At 38.9% G+C, this 23,663-nt stretch overlaps 1 long non-coding RNA gene across 4 annotated transcripts in view; it reads left to right on the forward strand.

Moving 5' to 3' along the window:
- The window catches only part of LOC139827640 (uncharacterized), a 45,220-nt gene extending 21,987 nt beyond the window's left edge, over positions 1-23,233 (forward strand). The window contains exons 2-5 of one of the 4 annotated variants that reach the window (XR_011738540.1): positions 2,578-2,653; positions 8,471-8,511; positions 16,977-20,751; positions 20,965-23,233. This is a non-coding gene — a long non-coding RNA (uncharacterized lncRNA). Of the gene's footprint in view, positions 1-2,577; positions 2,654-8,470; positions 8,512-16,976 lie in introns of all 4 variants that reach the window. The other 3 variants (XR_011738539.1, XR_011738538.1, XR_011738541.1) reach the window with 3 other exon arrangements.
- The last annotated feature ends 430 nt before the right edge of the window (positions 23,234-23,663 follow it).

Here is a 23,663-nt window from a genome sequence, read left to right on the forward strand (position 1 = left end):
TCTTACAGAGCTGTAAGGATATATATATATATATATATATATATATATATATACATACATATATAATTATTTTTATTTATTTATTTATTTATTTATTTTTCCCCAAGAGTTAGCCTTGATGATTTTTGTGAGTCCCTTCCAACTCTGGACATTCTATAGTTCTATGAGCATTCTGATTCTCGTGGTCTGCTGGGTGGTAACAACTGCTTGGATCATTACCCTCATGTTACCAGTGGGTACTGCAAGACTACCAAGCATTTTCAGCCCATGTGCTTTTGAGGAGCTTGACCAAATCAATTTGCCCAGTGGCTGCCATGATGCTTGGTGCAGAACATACTTTACTTGTAAATTAACCAGTTAGTCTCCACAAACCTTGAAGTTAGCACAGGGATAAAATCCCAGCTGTATCCAGCTTCCAGAGGGTGAGGTGTTATAGCTGCAGATCTCTTCTGGTGTTCATCACTCCTTAAGGATATGAAGCAGCTCTGTAATATCCATCAGCTGTTACTGGTTAGCTGAGGACTGCCCAGTGTGGACTGCAAGAATGTGCTGTGCTCCAGCAGTGGCTGGAGCCCTAATACTTTTTACAGTCCCTGGACTGCCTGTCTAGGTTTTTTGCCATATAGCTGCTGCCACTGCACATAAACTGGCCATATGTGTGTGAGTGAAGCACCCTGCTTCATTTTAGCAAAGATAAAATACTTTGACACTTAAAACATGCAGCTCATTACTCCTTAAGGCATTTTCCTTGACTTTGACCCACACAGAGAAATTCCTCAGGCCGCTGTCATTTTACTTTTGTGGTTTCACACCTCTGCGACACAGCAATGAAATTAAAAACAATTAAAGTAGAAATGTAAAGAGAAAGGCAAATAATTCACAATGAAAGATGGACCTGCCAAAACTGGTCTGTATGTTCATGGAGAGTCTGCAGGTTGGTCGTAATTTCCACACATGTATTTATGACTTTGATTTGCCTGATATTCTCCTGAGAACTTTTTTTCATGCTGTAAGAGGTATTGCACAGAATTTGCTTCAAGTACTTGAACTGAAAATCTGAGCTGTGTTAGTTAATTGTGGTCACTCATATGTAGTTACCTGAGAAGGCATGAGTTCAACAGCAGTAAAGCAGACTAGAACTGGAAAAGATTGGCTTGGAATGAAGTCTCTCCAGGATGGGCTAAACTGCATACAGATAATTATTTTAGATTTTCTAAAATCTCTTTGTTCTCTAGGAATCATAGAATCAGAGTATGGTTTGGGTGAAAGGGACCTTTAAAGATCATATAAGAAATGTAGGTTTTACCTAGTCTAAAATGAGGACATGGCTACATACAGAGTGTAAATGCAGTTTTCTGTACCTGTGTTTACATAAAATAATTATTTATACATTGGATATCTTATTCTTTCTAATGGATATTTTTGTAGGACACTGTCAGATCATCTGAGCTTAACTGCCCTTAAGCTAGGACTTTAATAAGGTGTTTTAGGGACTCTTCTCTGTTGTCTCAGGTGTAGGCGCATCTAACACAAATTCTTTTTTACGTTTGTGCAAATCCCCATCAAACACATTTGGGAGTATTTACTTAGCTTCTCTGTTTTTCTTACAGGAGGAACATTTGCCTCGTATGTTACAGCCACTGATTCCTATTTGAGGCCACATTATTTTTAGTGGGGATAAATCTTTTATGGAACTAAATTTTTTATTAGTCTAAATACAAAATATTTATGTTTCATTACATATTTACAATCCTATTCATGAAAAAATAATTGTCATCCTAAAGAAGTATTTCTATGGGAATTATTAAAAACCAAACCAAACAAACAACAACCAAACAAATCACAAAACAAACCTGAAAGAAAAAACTTATTCCATTGCAAAATTTTCCCTAAAACAAATGAAACACTTCTAAGTAAGAATTTATGTGAGGGAGTTAGCAAGCAATAGATTACCACTTTTATATCTTGCTTTGAAATTCACCTTATGTCAGACGTGATCATAATTATTAAGTTTAATGCTTTGGGTAAAGACTAACTTTTTTCTAGTCTTCTTCACCAGAAAATTTTTAAGAGAAATAATTACTGTTTGCTATTCTATGTCTGCTGTTGCAGTGATACTGGTGCTAAATTCTGTCCTAGACATCTTCAAATATCTGAAGCATTTTATTAGAGGTTGACCCAAATTGATTTCTGGAGCAACATTATTGAAATTCTGGTCAATGAGCCAAGCAAAGCACATAAGCAAGTGTTTAGGCATGGGGGCTAATTCTGGGAGTTCAATGGGACTGTTATCATGGTGCAAGTTAGATATGTGCTTACTTGGCTGGGTAGGGGCCTTACTGTACCTCAATGCACAGCATCTATCGGCCCAAAAGACAGCTGAAGTTAACAGAAGGGCAGTCTCTGAGAGATTTTGAGCCAGCTCATGAATGACACTAGGTCATTCATGATGTCTAGAAGATCACAGCAGTTGATTCAGTTGGATGATGAATAAAATGTTTCCTGAAATCTGCAAAGTGCCCATTTTTTTCTAGCTCTCCTTTTCTTTTTTTTTTTTTTTTTTTTTTTTCCCCACAGGATAATGCCCATTGCCAGTGACCACTCCAGGATCACTCCATGCAGCCTCAAGAATTGATTTAGCTCAGAAATTGAGGTGGGTAACCTCAGGTTAGTTTCCCATGAAGTACATAAGATGATTTTCTGGACTGTAGGAAGTTTCTAGCTATGACATTTTTATCTTCTGGGTAAGAGGAATGTATGTGTGGGGGTAAATATTTTCTTTCTCATTGATCTCTTTTCAATGAGCCAGTTACTCAAAGGAGCATTTCCCTGCCTAGAATTTGTAATCCGATTTTTTTATAATGCACCAAGAAATCCTTTGACAAGCAATATCTTCCTGTTTTAAATTAGAAACGTAAAGCAGGGAAAAAGAAAAAGAAAGAGAGAGAGAGAGTGAGAAAGAAAGAAAGAAAGAAAGAAAGAAAGAAAGAAAGAAAGAAAGAAGAGAATAAGTTGCTAAAGGGGTTGGAGGAGAGAGAAAAGTTGTGCTGAATATATTATGTGGCAAGTTTCCCAAATAATTTTTGCATCGTATTTCTTTTAATCTGGTGTCAGATCACAAGTTCTCTTTCTCCTTTGTGTGCCATCAAAAAACACTATTCCAGCATAACAGTTTATGTTGTAACGGGATAAAGTGAATATACACATAATCATGTGTACAGAGCTTCCTGGCAACCTGCATTCAGAGCATTTGCTGCCTCTTCACTTAGCACTTGGAGCACTCAGGTTCCTAAGAATTCACCTAATCAGGTCAGACCTGGAGCCATATACATCTCATTCACCTCAGAGATTTGCAATGAACTTACAGTCATTTCTCTCTAACTTCAGAAAAATGACTCCAAGATGCTTTTGTTCTGACTCTCCTTCAAGCACAGGAAGTTGAGTCATGGTTGTTTGGAACTGCGGGACTGCAGGTCATGTCCTTGTGTTTTCTTGTCTCCATATGATTCTGATTGTTTTTCATGGTGTCAGAATGAGAGCAAAGAAGTCAGTCCCTTTGAGACAGGGCTGTTGTTTCCAAGTGAGATACATACATGTAGACTTTATATCTAATTTAAATCATGAAATGCTCATCATCTTTTGGATTTCCTAGAATATCTTACTTTCCATCTGTCTGTGGTTTCTCTTGGGACACAACTATGCACTTATATCCTCATGTAAGAGGTGAATTTGCTTTCATAAACGAATAACATTGGCTAGAGCCCTCTTTGAAGGAGTAACAAACAGAATCGAGAAGGGCGCAATTTGAAGTCATAAGGACTACTGATAATTGCTTCTTTTGTAGGACAAAACAAGCCTCAAACCTAGTTTCAAGAATATGCAGAAAATCTGTTTCGGATTTTCTGTTTAGGTATACCTGCTAATTTACAAACCTGAAGACATGTGTTCATAGAGACCAGAAGGTAATCAGGGAGGCTGGGGTTTAGAAAGTTTTCCAACACAACAGCCTCATCTGGAACAGATAGGAATCTGACCTGTGAGTTTTGACATAGGTAGGTTGTGATGGATTGATGTGATCCGAAGCGCTCAGTGTAACTAAACTCTCCAGGGTTTGATTCAACTATTGGAAGAGCCTTGCAGAAAATGGGCACTCAGGTATGCATTCAGGAATCACTTGGAACTGGGCAATTTGGCTGAATTAAGTTTCTTTCAGTGGCTGAATCATTGCCTGTAACACAATATTTAGCTATGCAAGAGCTCTGAAAGTCCCATAAGGACACTGTCCTCTGGTCCCCACCAGGACACCTGTCAACTCTTTTCAAGTCTTCCACTCCCACAGTAATCTCCCTGCTCATGTTCCCCTCCCACCCAGCAAGCCTTTAGTGGGCAAGACCTCTCTGCTGGACTCCAATCCTCTGTACTGGCCCATCTGGTGTCCCTGATTTGTTACGTGTTTCAACCACTTCAGCCTGTGTACAGTTACGAGGGTGAAACTGTGGCTCAAAATCTTCTCATGAAAAGACACCTGTAGACTTTCCTCACCAAATGACTCAGCTCTGTCATTCCTCTGTCATATCACTCACCATACCAGATGCGTCTTCCTCCTACCTGATCTGAGCCAGCACCTTCTTGCTTACCAGGAAAGAGGTTCCCTGAAAGAGGTCCCTGTGACAGGAGCATGTGGAGGGCCATACTGCTCTGTGGAAAGCATCTGGTTTTGGAAAGAAGGTCCCCATGGAGATTCCCTGTTAAATTTTACTTTGAGTTCTCCCAGAACTGAAATGAACCTCAGACTATTTCTTACAGAATTCCCTTTCCTGAGATTTGAGCTTATTAAAATGTTGCTTGAGATATCAGTAACAGGTTCAGTCTTTGCTGCAGGGGCTTTTGCCTTGCTCCTGCTGACGTTTTCAAATAGTATAATTTTCTTTCTTTGACTTGAGGCTCTCTATCCCTGAGCTATTCTCTTCACTCACAGCCTTTTCTGCAGAAAATCCCAGGGCTTTCTTCCTGAAGTCAGCTAATAGCTGAGTTTTGTATTATCATCAGGAAGGAGCAGTGTGATTAATTCTCCTATGTCTCTTCTGTTCCTCTAAGCCCTGTTTCCTTATGGGGAACCTGTAATGGAGCAGGGTGAGAGCCAGCACTGAACTCTCTTTTCCTTAAAATAGACACATCACCTGATCCACCTTCACATTATGGAATACACCAAGATGAGAGCAAAATACGCAATGCTCTCTCATCATTGACTTGTAGACTGGTTTCTGTCATCTTGCAAAAAGTGGAGACATTTTGTAATAAAGAAGATGTGATTCAGGAGGGATGTGGGCAAAACACTACAATTAAACAGGCAAAATCAGCCACATAAATATGCCTTCCAAGGCAGTACTCCCTGAAAAGATTTTGATTTATAGTGTGTCAGAAAGGAAGTGCAAATCAAAAGCTTTTCCAGGTGGATGCCTCTTGGTACAAAAGCAGGGGTATTCACATGCTGTGATGGGGAGGGCAATCACCACATCCAGTAGCACTTGTAGACGTTTTTATTCCCTGTAATGCTTTGATAAACCTGAATACTATACCCTCATAAAAGAGAGCAAGAGGCTTAGGAGCTGGAAAGCCTTGATTTGCCTTGGACAGCTCCCTATTTCTTTCTGCTGGCTCCAGAGGGAAGCTGAACTAGGATACCTCTTTGCCTTGATCAGATGTCTGAAGTAAGTAAAAGTGATCCAGGCCAGGAAGTTGCAGTGGAAGAGAGACCACCAGTGCATGGTCTTCTGCAGCTCCTCACAGTCCCTGATTTGTGCTGTGGGATTGAGTCCTACATATCCCATGCTGGCTGTTAACATGATTTGTGGCTTGGAAACAGCCATCATAGGAAAAGGTTAGAGCCTTTGAGGGCCATTTAGTTCCTTCTTCAGGAAGAGCAAGTTTTTGTTCCTTCAAAGTTTGTTCTTTGGTTTTCCATGCATGATCTGTGATTCCCAAACTGAAAAGCCGTGTCACACAGAGAAGCTGACAGTGTTGTAACGGAAGTAGGTTATATGCCCTTAAGTAAAGGAGAACAATCTATCTGCAAGAAACACTTCATTTTCTCCAGCTAGCAACGAAAGTTAAGAGGGTTGCCATCTGATTCAGAACAGATGACACACAAGCTCTGGGAATGCAAGTGGTATGGTTTGAGCTCACTGTATATGTATTGGGCTCTTTAGAAGGTGTATGTTTGGGTCCTTTGTTAGTTAACTTCACAGAGAAAAACTGTTGAGCCATCCTGGCATTTCCTGAGACAACACCTCCATCTGTGTGTGTTTGGATCACTGAAGAATCATTGTGCTTGGAAGGTCATGGCAATGAAAAGTCAGAAACTTGGGGCTCATCTATAACTTTAAACTGAAGTAAATGTAGTGAATGAAGGCATTAGTTAGTCCAGCAAAATCTTAACAATGACCATCAATGCTGCCATATAAACACTGCCCCAGTTGTCAGTATGGATTGTGGCAGGTTTACGTATTGACAAAAGATGAAGGAGGTCATAAGCGTTTTTTTGCTTCTTTTTTGTCCACAAAATAGTGTGAATGCCTATTTTCTCCAGCAAAGTCAAAGGAACTTCTTTCACTTTTGGTCTTACAGGGCTTGCTGCTCTGAATGCTTATGCACATGTGCATCCTTAACTTCATTACTATGAATGCATCAAATGTGAATTTTTCTAAGTCTGGAACTTCAGACAAGCACTTCTGTGCATTTCTTCAGAGGCTGAGTGGTTCCGGGAAGATCAGTAGGTCTGGATGTTAGATAAAGATACGGCCTTTCCAAAGGTGGATTAAAACCACGAGTGTCTAGATTGTCATATGTGGAAATAAAATATATTTTTCCTCCAGATTTCTGTGTTTGAAACTTCAGGACTGTATAAAATACAGAAGTCCAGTTATAAAGATTTACATACATCATGAAGGCTCTTCATTGTACCTTAAGTAAAAAGCCAAAAAGGAGCTCCTGGTTGCTATCAAGATGAGCATATTAAAATATTCCATACATCTACACTCATAAATTCACTTTGTACCATATGTACAAGGATTATTTTTAAATTACATTTCAAATTTGTTTATTTAGTTTTATACAAGAAGCCTAACATTGAGGGAATGACTCTATTACTAGGTTTAAAACAGTATGTAGGTAGGGGTGCAAGGAAGAAAGAGGACTTAAACTACTTCCCAGAGAACAAGACTGTAGCAATCACAGTATAGTAGATTATTCTCTCTTATAATACAGCAAGTGATAAAAGGCTTAGTATATAGCCTAAATTAATGTTGACTTAAATAGTTATATTCTCAACTTCTTTGCCAGAGATTTAATCTAGCCAGGGTTGCTTTTATATGAAAGTGACTTCTTTGCTTTCCGTAGGACATTTCTAGCCTTTTATGTGAAGTCTTACATGTCTGGAGGATTAAAATTGCTGCAGTGTTTTTAGAAACTAATGACTACTAAAAGCTCTAAAGTACTTGGGTCACTAGAGGAGAAAATGTGTTACAAAGGGATTTGAGCTATGAAAATGAATAGATATAACTGAAAAGATAAGCAAGAAGGATAACTTCTTTTCTGGCTCCTTCTAATGGAGGACCTTCAGAATGCCAAACATTTATGAGCTTTTAGTTTAAATTTTAACTATGTTTTAATATGCTTTTTATTGCTTTTCTATAACAAATTAAAATGTTACTCATACTTTTACTTCCCTTTACTGAAAACCCTTTATTCTGACCTTAGATGAAAGAACTAGCAGTGCAAAATTTGACTTTTTTAACTGACAAAGGTATGAAAAATGATAATAAAATATAACAAGTTGACTTCATGTAACTCTAAAGTGAAGTACTGGCTAGACAGGTGATGATAGACTCCTCGCTGACTTCTCCATGGATGAGATTTCTGCCTTGGAATTTGTTTTAACACCAGCTTGTGGTGCAAAAAAAATCCTTTAATATATTTACTCTGTACAATTTGCCCCCAAGTTTTCCTTATTTTTCAAAGGCATGACATTTATTGCTTGCATGTATACCAGGCTAAGCACCAGTCCAGCAAAGCAGGTAAATCTGTATGTATCACTGATTTTATTGTAGCATCTGCATTTTGCTCAAATTAGAAGCTTTTTCCACTTCCTGGATACCGTTATGCAAAACCGCTCATTTGTTTTTTCCAAAGATGAATAGACCTATTTTAGTCATGAATACACAAGGAAAGTCTTGATTATTCAAAAGGGTAGTAGATAAAGAAGATACCAACTGTATTATTTAAATAATTGTATATATATACACATGTGTACATATGTACATATTTAGATCTTTTAAGCTAGGCTCATCATTTTAGGTGAAGGAGATCGGGGAAAAATGGGCTGAATCCTGTGTTAATAGCCTGAAAGAAGCATATTATAATCCCAGTGGGATGCCTGTGCTGTTTTGTTATCTCCTTTGTGTCTCCACAGCCTGTATGTTGCCTTTGACCCTGGTTCTGCGCTGCTGTGAGGTAACTGATCCTTCAGGCACAGATTGGGAAAACTTTTGGTCTGAGATCAAACTCAGCCCTTAGAGGCAGTATGGCTACAACTGAGGTCGTGTGCTGTTCAAACTCAAGCTCTCTGTCAGGTCTTGTCAAGAAGAAAGGAATAGAAAAAGTTATTATAATCCTATATGTGTGCTCTTTGGGGAAGGGATGTTGGGGTTGGCCATATTGGCATTTTACCCAGGAGTTCCCATGAGCAGGCTTTGTTACCACTGAGAAGGTAACAGGACCAGAATGAGAAGGAAATCTGCTCCTTCGAAACAGCACTGTAACCAGAACTAGTTCAGTGAAGCAAAGTTTTTTAATCCCACAAAAAATTACCAAAGGGATCGAACAAGGCAATGAAAATTAAAGGCAATGTTGCTCACTGAAAACACAAGCTAATCTAATCTTTTTGGATAAGACAGATAAATCCCAGTAATTTAGCTATCATATTGGATACATATTTATTGACATCAAGCTATAGCACAATTAGATTAAGAGTTTACTTCCTGCCTTTTTCAGAATATTTGGTTATGAAGTTAAAGGCAATCTGTCTATGACTGCCTCCCTTTATAAGGAAGCCATACAAATCAGCTGTTTGGTTTTGTGATTAAATGGTTAGATGGAAAATGAATGAAGATAGCTGAATTTATACATATTCCCTTATTTAGTTTATCTTGGTTTATTTTATTAAAACAAGTCTATTTGCAACAACCTGATTTTTCATCTGGCATTTCATAGCTGCAGTAAACCACAAACTGAGTAGCCATTTGACAAGTGTTCTGGACAATGGGGATAACAGCCTCATTTTACACTTGTTCTGGGTGTGTCCACCTCCCTTATAAAGCACTGGGTCTGCCCAGCTTCTGGTCTGAGGACAAGCTGAGGAGGTGGAAGCAGAGCAAAATCCTTCCTCCCTGAAAGCCTAGGGTCCCAGCATCTCATGATGCTGGCATAACTGCTGCTGGGCTGGTTCAGAGGAGACAGCTACTGCCTCGCAGAACCTAGAACAAACTCTGAGGAGCACAGAGGACCCTGCAGTGTACAGAAGAGCCAGCATTTTCTTTTTCACCGTGCTTTATATTAGAACTTGAGGAACTCAGCACCACTGATAGCAAAGGCTTGGTAGAGCTGTCTTTAGGCTTAGCTTTAAGTTTGATGGTTTTATCTCTTTGCTGCTACTGCCTTGTCACCATCTGCTGTGTTTGCACTCAGTTGTCAACTGGGACTTGTGCACAGGCACTCTGCAATCTTCTTGCCTTCGTATAGCAGTTTGTACATTAAGGTAGGTGGAACAGCATTGCAATTTACACAGCCCTAGATTGGCATTCCTGTGCACAGAACTGCACTGTTTGAAATTTAACTAAAGTAAAATCACAATGTTGAACAAAGAACTGTTTACGCAGACCTTTGGCTATATGCTGCATGCACTGGTTTCTTGCTGTAAAGGCAATCTGTTTGAAAGTGAATCAGGGCCCTAAGACACCTCAGTTGTGGTCACTAAGTCCCCTTTTTGCTGGATGACCTTTGGCAAGTCAAGATGGCCTTTTTTGAACCTACATTTTTCTATCTATAGAATAGAGACAGCAAAACCATCCCTTCTTCCCAGCTCTAAAGGGGTAAAATGTTTTATGTGAAAGCTCAATGCTGTTTGCTATTGCAAGCTGTCACTTGGGAACATGCACTCAGCATTTGGGCAGACTCCTCAACCCCAAAGACAAGAAGGCATAGGGAGCCCTGGTCTGAAAGGGAGCTGGATGCCGAGGGCCTGAGGAGGTGGGGTGGGCAAAGGGGAGGAGAGTTAGCTGCATAGTCTGCTGAAAGAAATAGGAAGGCTTTTACTGATCCTGACCTCTCCTGGGGCAATGGGAGCTCTCACCCTTTTCTCTTTTCCCTCTTGTCCTTTCTCTCTACTCAGGCTTGCCAATGGAGGCTGCGGTAGTTTAAGATTAAAATAGGAAATGAAGCTGTATGGTATCTGATGTGGTAGCAGCAAGTATTTTGATATTTGAAGAGTGCAAGCAGGCAGCTAGGCTAGCCATTGGTGAAGATGAGGGTGGAGTGAGTGCCCTGTTCCCTTCTGTGCTGTGTGTGACAGCCAGTAATCTGGAAAAGGGCTCTTGTTAGTGATTGGGCACTGCAAAACTCAGAAATGATCCCAGGACACTTTATTCACTATTATGCACCTCTGCTCCTGCACTGGGGGATATGATTTGTCATCCCCACAATGAGGAATGATGCCTTTAAACTCTACTATTATATAAATATTTCTTGGTAACAGCAGTGTTGACCCAAATTCTCATTTAAGGAGCCCAAAAAGTCATAGTCCAAACATGGTTGGATCCAGAATGTGAACTTGAATTTTTCTCTATTTATTACTCTATAGAAGCACTCACATTAGGATTTTACTAACAGAAGTAGGTAGAAATAAGAATTGTTTAAACAGGCCTTTAGCACTATAGGGACCCTGACTTTCTCTTGCAGCAATTCAGAGCTTGCACTCTACCTTTGAGGCTTGCTTGCTGATGACACATGCTGGTTGATTTAGTGGGCAGTTTGCTAATGTCAGAACATAAAGCTACTGCCTACAAGTTCTTTATGAATATTTGCACTTCTAATAGCCTTTACCAAATACATTGGGTGCAAAGTTTACAAGGCAGTAGCTGCAAACACGATGGTCTGACACAGCTATTACTTCAACATCCATATGTTTTGCCATAGATGTTTACCAATAGCTCAAGCAGAAAACCCAAAGAGCAGCAATTAAAATAATCCATCCTTGTAATTTAAAGCTTCCTGTGTAAGGAAGTGGAGGAGCATTATTGTCTCCGGATTTAAGACTGCTGAAGACTTTCAGATTGTGAAATCAGGAACCTGAGGGAGGGCAGAAAATTTGAGTAAGCACATTACCACTTCCTCTGGAGGAGTTGGTTGCTGTTCCAGTGGTATTGTAACCACTAAATGTCACAGTGATCTCCCTGGTCCAGCTCAGCACTGCTCCGCAAACTCATCTTTTTACAGTCACTGACTCAGCTTTATGAGTAGCTGGTGTACCTTTTTTGAGTTCAGTAGGAAACTCTATATATTTAGGGTATCTTATAAATAACTCCCTGCCCTCTACACAGCTGACACAAAAGGAGGTTTTAATTTCTCATTTTGGTAATGATTTACAGCTGTTGTTCCACTGGGCTTACAACACGTTAAATATATGCTTCAATAAATGCTTCGTATGTACATATTTATATATAAACATTGAAAAATTACTTCTGAGAGTCACTTGCAAACCCACCATATTTTATGCAAAACCCATGTCTTGCAGATACGCTGAACAGTCCTTGCTGCTATCACAATTAAGCAGAGTAATTCTCATTCTTCCCTCTCTCTTTCTACATATATATATCTCAGTAATGAGGATAGAGCTATGATTCAGTGTGACAATTCTTAGACAGGACAGCTATTTTTCAGAGGCTGCTTTAGGATATATGAAGGTCTGTTTATTCTGGAAAACTCTTTGCTGTATTTCCTTTTAGAACAAAAAGTAAGATTGCACAAGGTTAGGTTTTCTTTTTTCTTTTTCTTTTTCTTTTTTTTTCTTTTCTTTTTTTTTTTTTTTGTAATTTAAATTAAGATTTTCTAATCTTGGCAATATACTTGACCAGTTCTTAGGATTTTGGTTTTCATGTTTTTTTTCTTTCTTTGTTCATTAAATTATTTCTTTATTCGTCAAATGATCCAGATTTTTTTCTTTGTGTCAGCATTTCAACTGGAATATAAAAGATTAATAAAAAGGCAAGAAACCAAGTGAAATTCTGCCCTGCTGGAACCAGGGCTGTGACTTCAGATCTGCTGCATGAGTTGAGGCAAGTCACTCCGCCTGTGCCTCAGCTTCCCAATTCGTAAACTGTGTGCTATAACTGCTTTTCAGTGAGATGCTTCAAGATGCACATCTGAAAAGCACTAAGCTTGATTAATATCCAAGCACATGATGTCTGACATGCAAAAATACCATGTTGTTTAATCACTGGTGCCTTATGGATGTTCTTTGACATAAACGCAGCAGCTGGGTCTCTTCAAAACAATCCCAAAAATTCTAATCATTGATGATTTACTCGCTATGCAAGTAATTACACAGGGACTAGGAATCTGAACAGTGATGTGATCAAGATTCATCTGTGTGATTGCAAACACTTTAAAATTATTTTTCTAATATTTATTTTTAATGAACATTAGATTAAAAATTCTTAAAGCCTGGTATTTAGCATCACAGTATGTTTGAAATGTCTAGTGGGAGTTAAAGGAAGCCAGGAGTGTGGCATCCCTAATATTAAAAAGAGGAAAAATTGGCTTGTTCTTTTACTGCTTCCTCTCATCCTCCCACTTTACAGGGCCAGAGAGGTCATGGAGGATCGTGAAATGGTCAGTCACTTTCTGCTTTAAGGGCACTCCTGTGCCTTCCTGCCCATCACCCACTACTGTCTCCCTCAAGTGCTAATAGTATTTATATGGAGCAGCCGGTGCGAGTAATAACATTAGGGAATGAAGACAAATCGGTTCAGTGGGAATAGGCTGGTTAGTTCTCTTTTGATTAAGAACTTCTCCTGAGCTGTGTATACCTCTTTTCTCTTTAAAGAACTATCTCTCTCTGCTGACTCTGGTGACAATTTCAGTCCTACCTTCCTTGCTCAGCTATTTCTGTGGGTCAAACAGGAAGGAAGATACTGCAGCAAGCTGCAGTGAATTCTAGACTTACTAGTACCTTTAATATAGTTTATAATTTATAAAGAAACTGATGTGCATTGAGTCTAGTCTAGTTGAATGGGACACTTGGACTTGGTAATGCAATAACCTCGTTCAGGAAGGGATTTCAGCATATGTACATATATTTTAAAGCATGTGTGGGTGGCTGTGAGTACTTTTAATTCCTCCTTGGCCTTCAGTGAAGCATACTACTTCTGCACATGCCTAAGTGTATTTTGGTGATATTGATACTCCTTGTTATAAGATTAGAATATGTGATTGATTTTTTTTTAATTGCCAGCTACTCCAGTTTTTCTGTAGCATTCCCTACATTTTTTCATCTTTCACTTCATACTCTTCCCCCAGTGCCTGTGCTGTCTGTCTGAGTGAGGAATACCTCCTTTCAACTTGACTTCCGTTTCAACTCAGCAGGCACCACAATCTTTTTCTTGGCTCCTGGTATCTCATCTAATCAGACACCACGCTTTTATGCTGACTCTCTGCATCTGCACTAGGTATTTTGTTAGACTATCAGGCAGAACTAAAAGCTTACAGCTTGCCTACCTTCTTGTCTTCCAAACTGGAAAGAGGGGAGGAGAGAAGGGAGGGGGGAGAGAGACTGTGAGAGCCCTTTAGTGTGAGTCATTTCTAACTTCAGTCCTTTCCCTACTCCTGTGGAAGTGCTACTTGGTATCTCTAGTATGCATGAAGATTCAGCACTTTGCCCTGCACAAAGAGAATTTCCAGACCCTTTGATAATATCTTATTCTGAAACAGTGGATATATCTTAATGGTGAATTGTAAGCAAATTAAATCAACAAAACAAAAGTTCTATCTCACTGGGTGGGGTAAGCTCTTAATATATAACTCTTGCAGCTAACACCAAAACAACAGAGGATAGTTAAACACACCTCTAATAAAACTTTCAATTTCAGTAAGGGAGTCTGGTGGTTTAGCAATATAGGGGAAGGATCACAAACTTCAACTGTAATTGTGTTTCACTTTTCACTACTGTATTTCTAGTTTCAGTCACAGCACACAGGAACAACAGAAATTTCTCACACAACTCTGATAGTTTAGGATCTTCTAAGTTGCATAGAATATATAAAAATGGTGACCATGGCAGTCTTGGCCGGGATTGCTCATAAGCACATAGCAGCAGTGAATAACGCAATTGGTGGCCACATAAGTAGGGATGAAAAGAGGGGATAGCATCATGCTTAGGTAAAGCAACACCTTGACTAAAATGTCTGTTCAGTTCCAAATATAGCACAGAAGTACAGAAATTAAATGAACAGAATATAGTTTACGGCCCAGGTAGATCTAGTGGAGAGAACTAGGGGGTCTGCTGCATGTCTTGTTTCACAGTTGTTCTCCTCCTGCCTCCTTCCCCTTTGCTGCCAGGTTGCAGGGAAGTGCACATCTTCCCTTTTCAGCACAGCTGCATCCACTTTCTGCTCTTGCACACATCGTACAGAGTTAGATGTTTACTGGGAAGAATTACAGTCCAGAGGAGCCATTGCACGACATACTCAAAAGCCACAAGAGACCATTTTCTGTTCAGTGTTGACATCTCAAGTTCTTTATCCCACAGCTGCCGTTACATATAGTTAAAATAACACACGTGAAAAGCTGCTGAAAATCGCTAGTATGTTCTGTGGTGACATACATCATCCACCGATTTGTTTAAGACAGTACAGGTCAACAACAGAGGTTTGGTTATGTCTGTTTTGGAGTTTTACTTTTGTAGAGTAGTTTTTAAGAAGATAAAAAGCATTTCTTATAGCCTAAGCCTGTCTGAGTCTTTCAGGGTTCATGGAGAAACACACACTCTAGTTTACATAATTCCTTGACCCTTTGCTACCTACTTGTTCTGGCTGAGGTGAATAAGTCAAACTTTAATGTGATTATGTGGTCAGATAATAATACAGAGCTCTTCATCCATTTAAGTTTCTCTGCAAGGTGTGTAGTATTTGATAAACCACAGACACAACAGCAGAGAAAGAAACCCTTGTTTTCTCTTTCCCTTTTTTTGTTCTCTGTCAGTTGGTCTTTGTTTCCATTTTATGCCATGGGATTATGTTAAGCAGTTTACGCCCTTAGCTTATTTTTACTGGGAAACCACCAGTTAATCCTTATTCCTTTTCTTTGTGGATGTTTGTCACTGCAGCAGACTTTTGCTCTTCCCTTGTATCTGCTGCAGCATTTCAGGTCAGTTCTTTCTCCATTTTTTTCACTTGATGCCAAGTGTTGTATCACTTTGTTTTCTCAGCAACCTCGTAAATCTGATTCCCCTCTGCTTACCCTTGTATAAACCTGAAGCGTTTCAGGTACAAGCAATGAACCTGTGCCAGGACAGAACAATGCAGATACTGGTGCAATGGAATGGTACAAATTATAAATCAAAATGAAAGTGGCCTTTGCCATCACGTGTCAGCTACAAACATGTAGACAGAATAACTTCACACAATAACTTCAACTTAGGATGTATTTGTTGCAGATTCAATGTAAGCAGGAGAAAACTTTATAGTAACACACATTATTTCCTAAATGCAAGATGTTCATCACTTTGTATGACGTAATAAATATTTGACTTAATTCTGATGAAAAAGAGTCATCTCTGGACTAAAGACATGGTGTTTTTTCTGATGTATAAGTCATCCTTTTCTCCCACATTAATTTATGTGAGCAGAATATAGCACATACTGTAATTAATGTATCTGAAGCTTTAACAATTGCCAGTTTCCTCAAAATTGAAATGATTGTTGGTGTAGTGAAAACACCAACTTCATGTAGGCAGTACTAAAAAATAATGGGGGAATTATTTACAGCCTTCCTCCCAAGAGTCTGAAAAGTGATGACTCCTTACAATCCACAAAATCAGTTGTTTTACTAATAAACCATTTAAAAGACAAATGGAAACACTGATGTGCTTGAAATCAATGACAAGACATTTTAAAAAACATACCAGGAAATGAACTCATTGTGAGATGCTTCTATATTCTTATTCAAATCATTAATAACAAGTCTGCAGAAGACATAACAAGTTGTGGTAAATCATGAGGATGATCTAAAGGTACACAGTGATATGAGTTACCTACTTAGACGTTTGCAGTCTCACAACCAGATTAGTACAACTGGGAGTACAGCCTGAAGATTGTATCAATAGACTGTATCTACAGATAGATATCGATGTACTCAATATTATTTTGTCTTTATTTTGTCTTTTGTTTTTTTTTTTTTTTTTTGAATCAATAAGAGAGAATGATTCCTTCGTGCATAACCACCTCTCTGAGCTCTGTGTTTAAGGTTTATCAGGAAAGACCGTTGTTGTGTTAGGAAGTACAGATGAAAGTATTAAGTAAAAGGAAAATTATCTTCTCTTTGGACTTAGCATTGTGTATGTCAGAGGGACAACACAACAGGATACTGGTGTTCAATCCAGATGTCAGGTGAGGCTGAATAAATAAAGGAAAAACTGATTGGAGGTTGTGTTTGATTCTCCATTTGACATTGTTAAAATGAGATTTACCTACATTTCTATATTTGAATTCAACTCTAGGCAAAATCCTATCATCTGTTATGCTAGGTAGTAGACTGGATAGTCTTTTTTTATATATTTAGATATCCTAAATTCCCCTGTTCTTTTGTCCTTGTGCTTTGAAACCTTCACTTTGTCTTTTTACTGTTTTCTCCCTTTATAACTACAGGAGATGCAGTTCTTCCTTCCAAAGTGATCGTTCACAACGGAGTCTTCTTTGCTGCTACTCTCGAGCAACCCTGTGGAAATCAATGACTTGTTCAGGGGACATGGGGTTAAGCATTGCCTTAGGTACGCCCACAGCACTTGGAGCTCTAAATGAAGATATGGTTATAATCAAATCTTATGCTTCAGGGCTTTTATGACTGCCTGTAGGGATGGAGAAGAATATATATATATATATATTTTTTTTTTTCCCCTTCTGTTTCCTTAACAATTAAGCATTTTTATCTCAGGGTTTTGCACAGCTTGTCTAATGTCTTCCTCTGCAACACTGATGAGGAGGGGTATTTGTTGAGAATGAAAATAGTGCAAGAGCAAGAAGAGGTCAGGGTAGAAATGGGAAGCCTGTTCTGGAGGTGAATATACTGGTGACCTTTCTTCATGCACTTAAAGTCTAGCCAAAGACCAGCTTTGCGGAAAAATATAGATTTTGCACCTGGGAAGAACAGGTGTTTTGATGGTTCTTGGTTTTGTTTTTCTGTCAGTGGTGTGGATTAGTATCTTCTGGGCATGCCCTCAGTTATAAACTGAATTATCTTCTCTGTCCTCTGCCTGTGGAGAACTGTTTATTCCCCTGAGAACAGAAATAATCCTTCTGACCTTTAGCCTAACAGTGTAGTTCAATGACACAGTTAATCAGGGGTACCTGTTCTCATGTAGCTAACATTGCATTGGTTTAACTGTACCAGAAAAGGTAACCTAAGCATTAAAAGAGGAGGGAAATGTAATAGCCTGTATTATTCAGGAAGTCAAAATAGATGGTACAAAGGTCTCTCCTGTCTTTGAGCTCCACAAAATGAGGAATTGGCAAGTCAACCCTTATTATTTTTATTTTTTTTTCACAGCTTCCAAATATACTTAATACGGTCTTAATACTGCATCATTTATTGTTTCTTTTTCAATATCACAGCTTGAAACTGTATGGCTGGTTCTTTCTTTTTCAGTCTGTTCCTTTCACTAAGTGCATGTCCAGATTACTCTTTCATGCCTCATTTCACGTGGCTTGCTGTACGAAGATATCAAATGTTTCGTTAGCTAGTTTACTCATCCTCCTGCACTGCAGGTTTTCTGAGGCTTTTCTCTGCACTGACTATCTGCTTGTTTCCCTTTGTTTTGCTGCAGCACCACAGATGCTGTCTCGACTGAACACAGCCCTTACAAATCGTTTTGATCTCTCCATTTAGCATTTGTATGTTAAAAGTGACATGGTTTAAAAATGAATGCATGAAATAAAACTATTGTTTATTTCTGATACAAAGATATGGCAGCTAAAGGGTGAGTATTAGGATTGCGCACATTTACCCAATGTAGGTATGTGGTGGTGTGTGAGGTTCTGGGAGGGGAGCCAGGCTGCAGCCGGTGCAGAGCCACAAGCCATGCAGCCCGCTTGGGACCCTGGTTTTGCATGAGATAAAGGGTCCTTCACTATGCCTCTTTCTTTCCTATATGTGGTTTAATGTAGACACGAAACTTTTAGAAGCTTAAAAGCTAAAGAAGATGTGCCTCACCTCACTTGCTTAGGTGTGACACAGAGACTTGAGGTCATACTTTTCTTCTGTCTCGAGGCTGATCGCAGTGTGGATGGTTCAGGATCATCCCCTTGAAGCCTTCTTTTGAATATTAGTGCAGCTTATGACATCCGTCCCTCCAGGCTGTTTTGTTTAACTACCACTTCCTTTTAGAATTACTTAAAGTCTCTTTCCTTCACTGTTCAGCTGAGGAAAGTCCCAGGGAGATGGGTTCACTGTGCACTCAGAGATAGAGAAGATTCTGCTGGAGTGAGTTCTGAGCAAGCCAGGTGGGACACCAGCATCATGCCCTGCACAGACATCTTGTTGTGGGGCTTTATGAAAGGTGGAAGGTTGGTCTGCTTGTTCTGTTTCTCCATGATTGAAAATAGTTGCATATAGACAGATCTTCCATCCCGCCACCTTTCCCCAGACTTTTCAGTTTCTGATATTTCAGCACTTATAAGGAAGGTCTCCTGCTGCTTGGAGAACAGGAAAGTCATATTATGTCAACACTAGGGTGGTCTTAGTCTAGTTTTTTGACAACTATTATAGATTTATAAATCCTGCCATTTCACACTGTTTAAGAAACAAAACAAGCTAGTGCTTGGTTCAAGTGGTGGGAGAGGGCATGTTTCAACATACAAGGTGAATCATCAGAGTCTGTCAACCCGTCAAACATCATACATTTTTTCCTTAAATTACCTTCCAAAGTGGTGGAAAAACCCTTATACTTTAGAGAAGTCCAGATGCTTCCTTTTCAGTAACTTAAATCCCTCTCCAGCAGGTTTTTTTATTCAAATCTTTTACAATTAATTGAGAGTTCACTGCTGATGTGTGTGTGGGTGGAGAATCAACTCTTAGCACAAGAGAGAAAAAAAGAAAATAGATGTAAATCAGAGGAAATTTTTTCTTTTCAATAAACCTGAGTGTGTGTGCAGAGAAGGGAATATAAGCCATATGTTTGCAGCTATCTAAACTGATTTTAAATTGTATGGACTAAAATCAGGGGCATTTATATCTTTGTTAATATTAGGATGCTTATTCCAGATGACAACCACAGGCAAAAAGAAATCCCAAATCTAAGGCTTCTAACAACCTATTACAAAAATGTGGAGTTTAACATTTAATTGTTTAATTAAAACTAAACTTTCCACTTAACAGTGAAAGAAAACACTCAGTAGAAGTAACAATTTAGTGCTTGGAGAAGGTGATTATTTAATCTCAGGAGTTTTCTTGTTTCTTATCTTTATTACTTGAATACAGAAAACTTTGTCTTTGCTCTAATAAAAAAACTCATTAAAATAATAAATAACCCAGCTTGCCTTTATTTGGCAAGCAATATCCCCCATTTAGTTGATTTCTAAGGTGATAGTCTCTTGAATTATTGGGTTTTAAGTGGATGTTTATTGAATTTGTTCCTCTGACATCCTCCTGATCCTCAGGCCTTCCTGTCCCTGAGAACTGGATACAACAGGACTTCCACAGGTACAAATCGACCCCTCTGTGGAGAAGACAAGTCTCTGATGGCATTCAGTGTTTTCACTGCCCTGGGTTTTGCAGTGGGGAAGCGAAAACTTGTTACCTGTCCAAAATGGATAAATTTATGAGGGCAATATAATGTGGTTCGAGGCGATATTAGCATTTTCATTCAGCGACAACCCTGTACAGAGAAGACTAAGGAATATCTCCATCATTGTGCCTTCAGTGGATCTAGGATTGTCAGAGAAAGATGCAAGATTGCTAGTAAAACCAAGATGCACTGAGGAATCTTTGAGCTTCCCCGGTGTTACACAAAACATTGGGATATCTGCAATGGATTTGAAGTACAACTATGGAACCATTTCCTCATAGAGGTTCTACAACCACAACAGTTTTCTGCCATCGAGGAAATACATTACCCTTATAGAACAGGTTATTCCAAGGAATAAGATTGTGAGGCCATATGCTGTGTGTGTGTGTTTGTGTAAATGTTGGGGACGGGGCAGGGGGTGGTTCATTATCTCTCAAAATCTTTTCCTGAAGCTACTGGAAGCCGAGGATCAAGATCTTTGCAAAAATGTAGGATGAATATAAGCAAATTTCTGTTCAGTTCAGAAGTAGACAGGGTGGTAGTCATTGTCACAGGACATGAGAACTTAGAGCTGTGAAACCCTACACTCTCTTCAGAACGACTTCTTAAAATCCTGATTGCAGCCTGGATAGAAAATACAGGTAAATTTCACTGTAGCTTGCCACAGTGTCAAATATATAATTGCTTTCCTACTTGCTTTTGGAGACCTCATATTTCTTGTTGTCTCTGCAGGGTTTTTTGGGGGGTGTTTGTGATACAACACTACAACACTGCTCTTCCTAGGTCTGAACATATTACCTATGTTGTCTGGTAAACTGGAGGAAATTAATATCTTTCTTCTATGATGTTCTCAGGAAATGTACGGAGGAGGCCTCTGCAAACATCAATTGCATGACTGTTCTCTGCAAACTGCACTTGCTCCCTCCTGGTGTGAACTACATATGAATTACAGCACACTTGTCCCAGGATGGCAAGCTGCATGCTTGTGCTCTGCCCTGGGACATGGTGGTGAAGGCCCTTGGATGTCAGCAAAACTATTCCAGGACCAGGAGACAGAGATGCAGCAGCCCTGTCTGTTGTAGCTAAGGACTCCTCTGAGCTATGTGGATGTGTGCCGCCTGCAGTTGGCACTGTCTAAGGAACTTTGATGTGCCTCTTAATTTTTCCACATAATCGCACTCAGATAAATGGTTCACTAGGAAGAGAAGCCTATCAGAAAGAGCTAAGGGCAGATCAACGTTCACAGGGAAAAAGCAAGATGAAATTCCAATCCTTTTCTTTATAGAAATTTTGTCAGTTCTCTGACCTATTCTGATGTAAAATCAGTGTAATTGCAGCACCCTCAAGGGATTTATAGTTTGTTCTGATGTTGGAAAAGGAATTTACGCTGTATAAGCATAGTCAAAAAGGCTAGTCTGATCGTGAATATTTTAACATCATATAGGTTTTAATTTCTGTTTTGTCTAAGCTTCCTTATGACTGATTCTTCCTCTTCTCATTACTTCTGGATTAAGGGTGAGCCTGTTATTCTGTATCCTTTGTTTCTCCCCTTCCACCCTGCCTCCCAAAGGATTACGTTCAGGATGGCACAAGAAATATGTGTTGAAGAGGTAGACCAGCAAGGCATTATTGTTGGAAACTCTTGACTTGTCAAGGCTATAGTAATACTCTGGAAACATATCTCTATGATGAATTTTCCAATATGAAAAGCTTCTGAAATTGTTGACAGAGCCTATTTGGAAAATTTTAAAACAGAAAGATTGGCGTGGTTGATTCTTTTAATTGTGTTTTTGTTTTGAAATTTTGAGCTTCACAGAAGAGTGAAGAAAAAAAGCAAATGTCATAACTGAAAACAAACAACCTGTTGTTATTGAAAAAAAAATTACCTTATCCAAGTTATTTTCAGAGTAACACCTTGCAAAACAGTAAAAAAATTCAAATTTTTGTTTCATTTTGGATCATAAATAACTAGAAAAACTTAAACGTTCTCCCATAACAAGAATTTTTTTTCCAAAAAGTCTACCACACCCACTCTTCCAGCAGCCTTCTGGAGCCAAGGATTGCAGAAGGCATCTGTGAAGGGGAGTTCAGTGAGGGCTGGAGCACATACAATGTTTTAAACAGTGATAGCACAATAGCAGCAAAGCCTACCTTCTCCGTCCTGCCTAGTGTAAGTGATGAATCACCCATTCCTATTCTGACACAGAGCTTGGATTTACATGAAAGGAGTTGAAAACTGAAGTGATTACAAAAGGATGTACTGCTGATATTAGGCTTTGAGTTGGGTAACTGCTGATCCTTCACTTAAAAAGAAAATCTTTCTCTTCCTTTACAAGGATTCACTTTGCCTATTTGAGTTATTCAGCCATGGCATAGAGGAACTGTACCCTTTCATGAGTTGTTCTGTTCTACCTTGGTGTTTTGTTTTGTGTATTCCTTGGTCTTACTGAGGCCCCTGTGAGTAGCTTGCTGTATGTGTTTTTGCAATCATTTTCTGCTCTGCTTATCTGATTGGGTTCATTTTGAGCTATTTGTAGACAGTACAAAAAGAGACCAGATTAAAATCAATGCAGACATTGTGTTCCCACACATGCCCTGTATTCCTAGGTATTAGAAATGGGAATGAGTCATCCAGCAATACAGTTAAGTACTGACAAATGGTTGTCTAGAGCTCTGATAAGTAAAATCTCTTTGAGTTATTGCATATTTTCTGTCTCCACATACTGCTGGTATAAATCTAAGACAAAAACATCTATTTTCTACCTCCCCAAGGACAGAACTCGCAGTCTTTGTTCAGGTATATTTTCCAATGAAATGTGTGGGAGTGTAGGGGACTAAAGCACTGAGACTAATTTTATGTCTTGGGACAGATCAAAATAAAACAATCCTCCTGTACAGACAGCACTTGTCTGCATCAATGCAAATACACATGTGTCTCTACAACCAGAGCAATGGTATTTTTAAAGCTTTGTTTGGTAATGTTGCTTCTCTCCAACTCAAGGGATATCTCACTTTCTAAATCATGCTGAGCACACTAGGTTTTAGCTGTTAAAAAGTTAACAATGAAATGAAGAAAAGTGACAATTGTGATATAAAGGATAATAAAATATAACCTGAAGACAATTCAATGTTTTATCTGTAGTGTTTATTTTAAACATATTCCTCAAGAATTGGGTTGGTTTAGCTGCAGGGCTGTAGTTAAATTCTTTTTACAACAGAAGAAGGACAATTTACTAGAGATACTATTTATGTGAAGGCAAGTAGAGTTTATTCTTAAGGCTCTTCTTAAATGAGAAATAGGCAGACAGAGTGATTGTTTCAGAAGAATAGAAAATCCTACTGAATAAAACCTCCAAAATTATTTATTTAACATTATCACATCTACTCCAGTCAAAGGCAAAATTCACTTGCTAATGTTGGAAGAAGGATGGGGCTCACTTCTCCAAGCTTTTCATAGGAGATTCTTAGAGTCTCTCTTAATGACAGAAAAGAAAAAGAGCACATCAATCCTGCTTCTCCACTGTATGCTCAAAGCCCTCTTAAGTTTACCTTC

The sequence above is a fragment of the Patagioenas fasciata genome, chromosome 3 (assembly GCF_037038585.1).
Source record: "Patagioenas fasciata isolate bPatFas1 chromosome 3, bPatFas1.hap1, whole genome shotgun sequence".
Taxonomy (NCBI): domain Eukaryota; kingdom Metazoa; phylum Chordata; class Aves; order Columbiformes; family Columbidae; genus Patagioenas; species Patagioenas fasciata.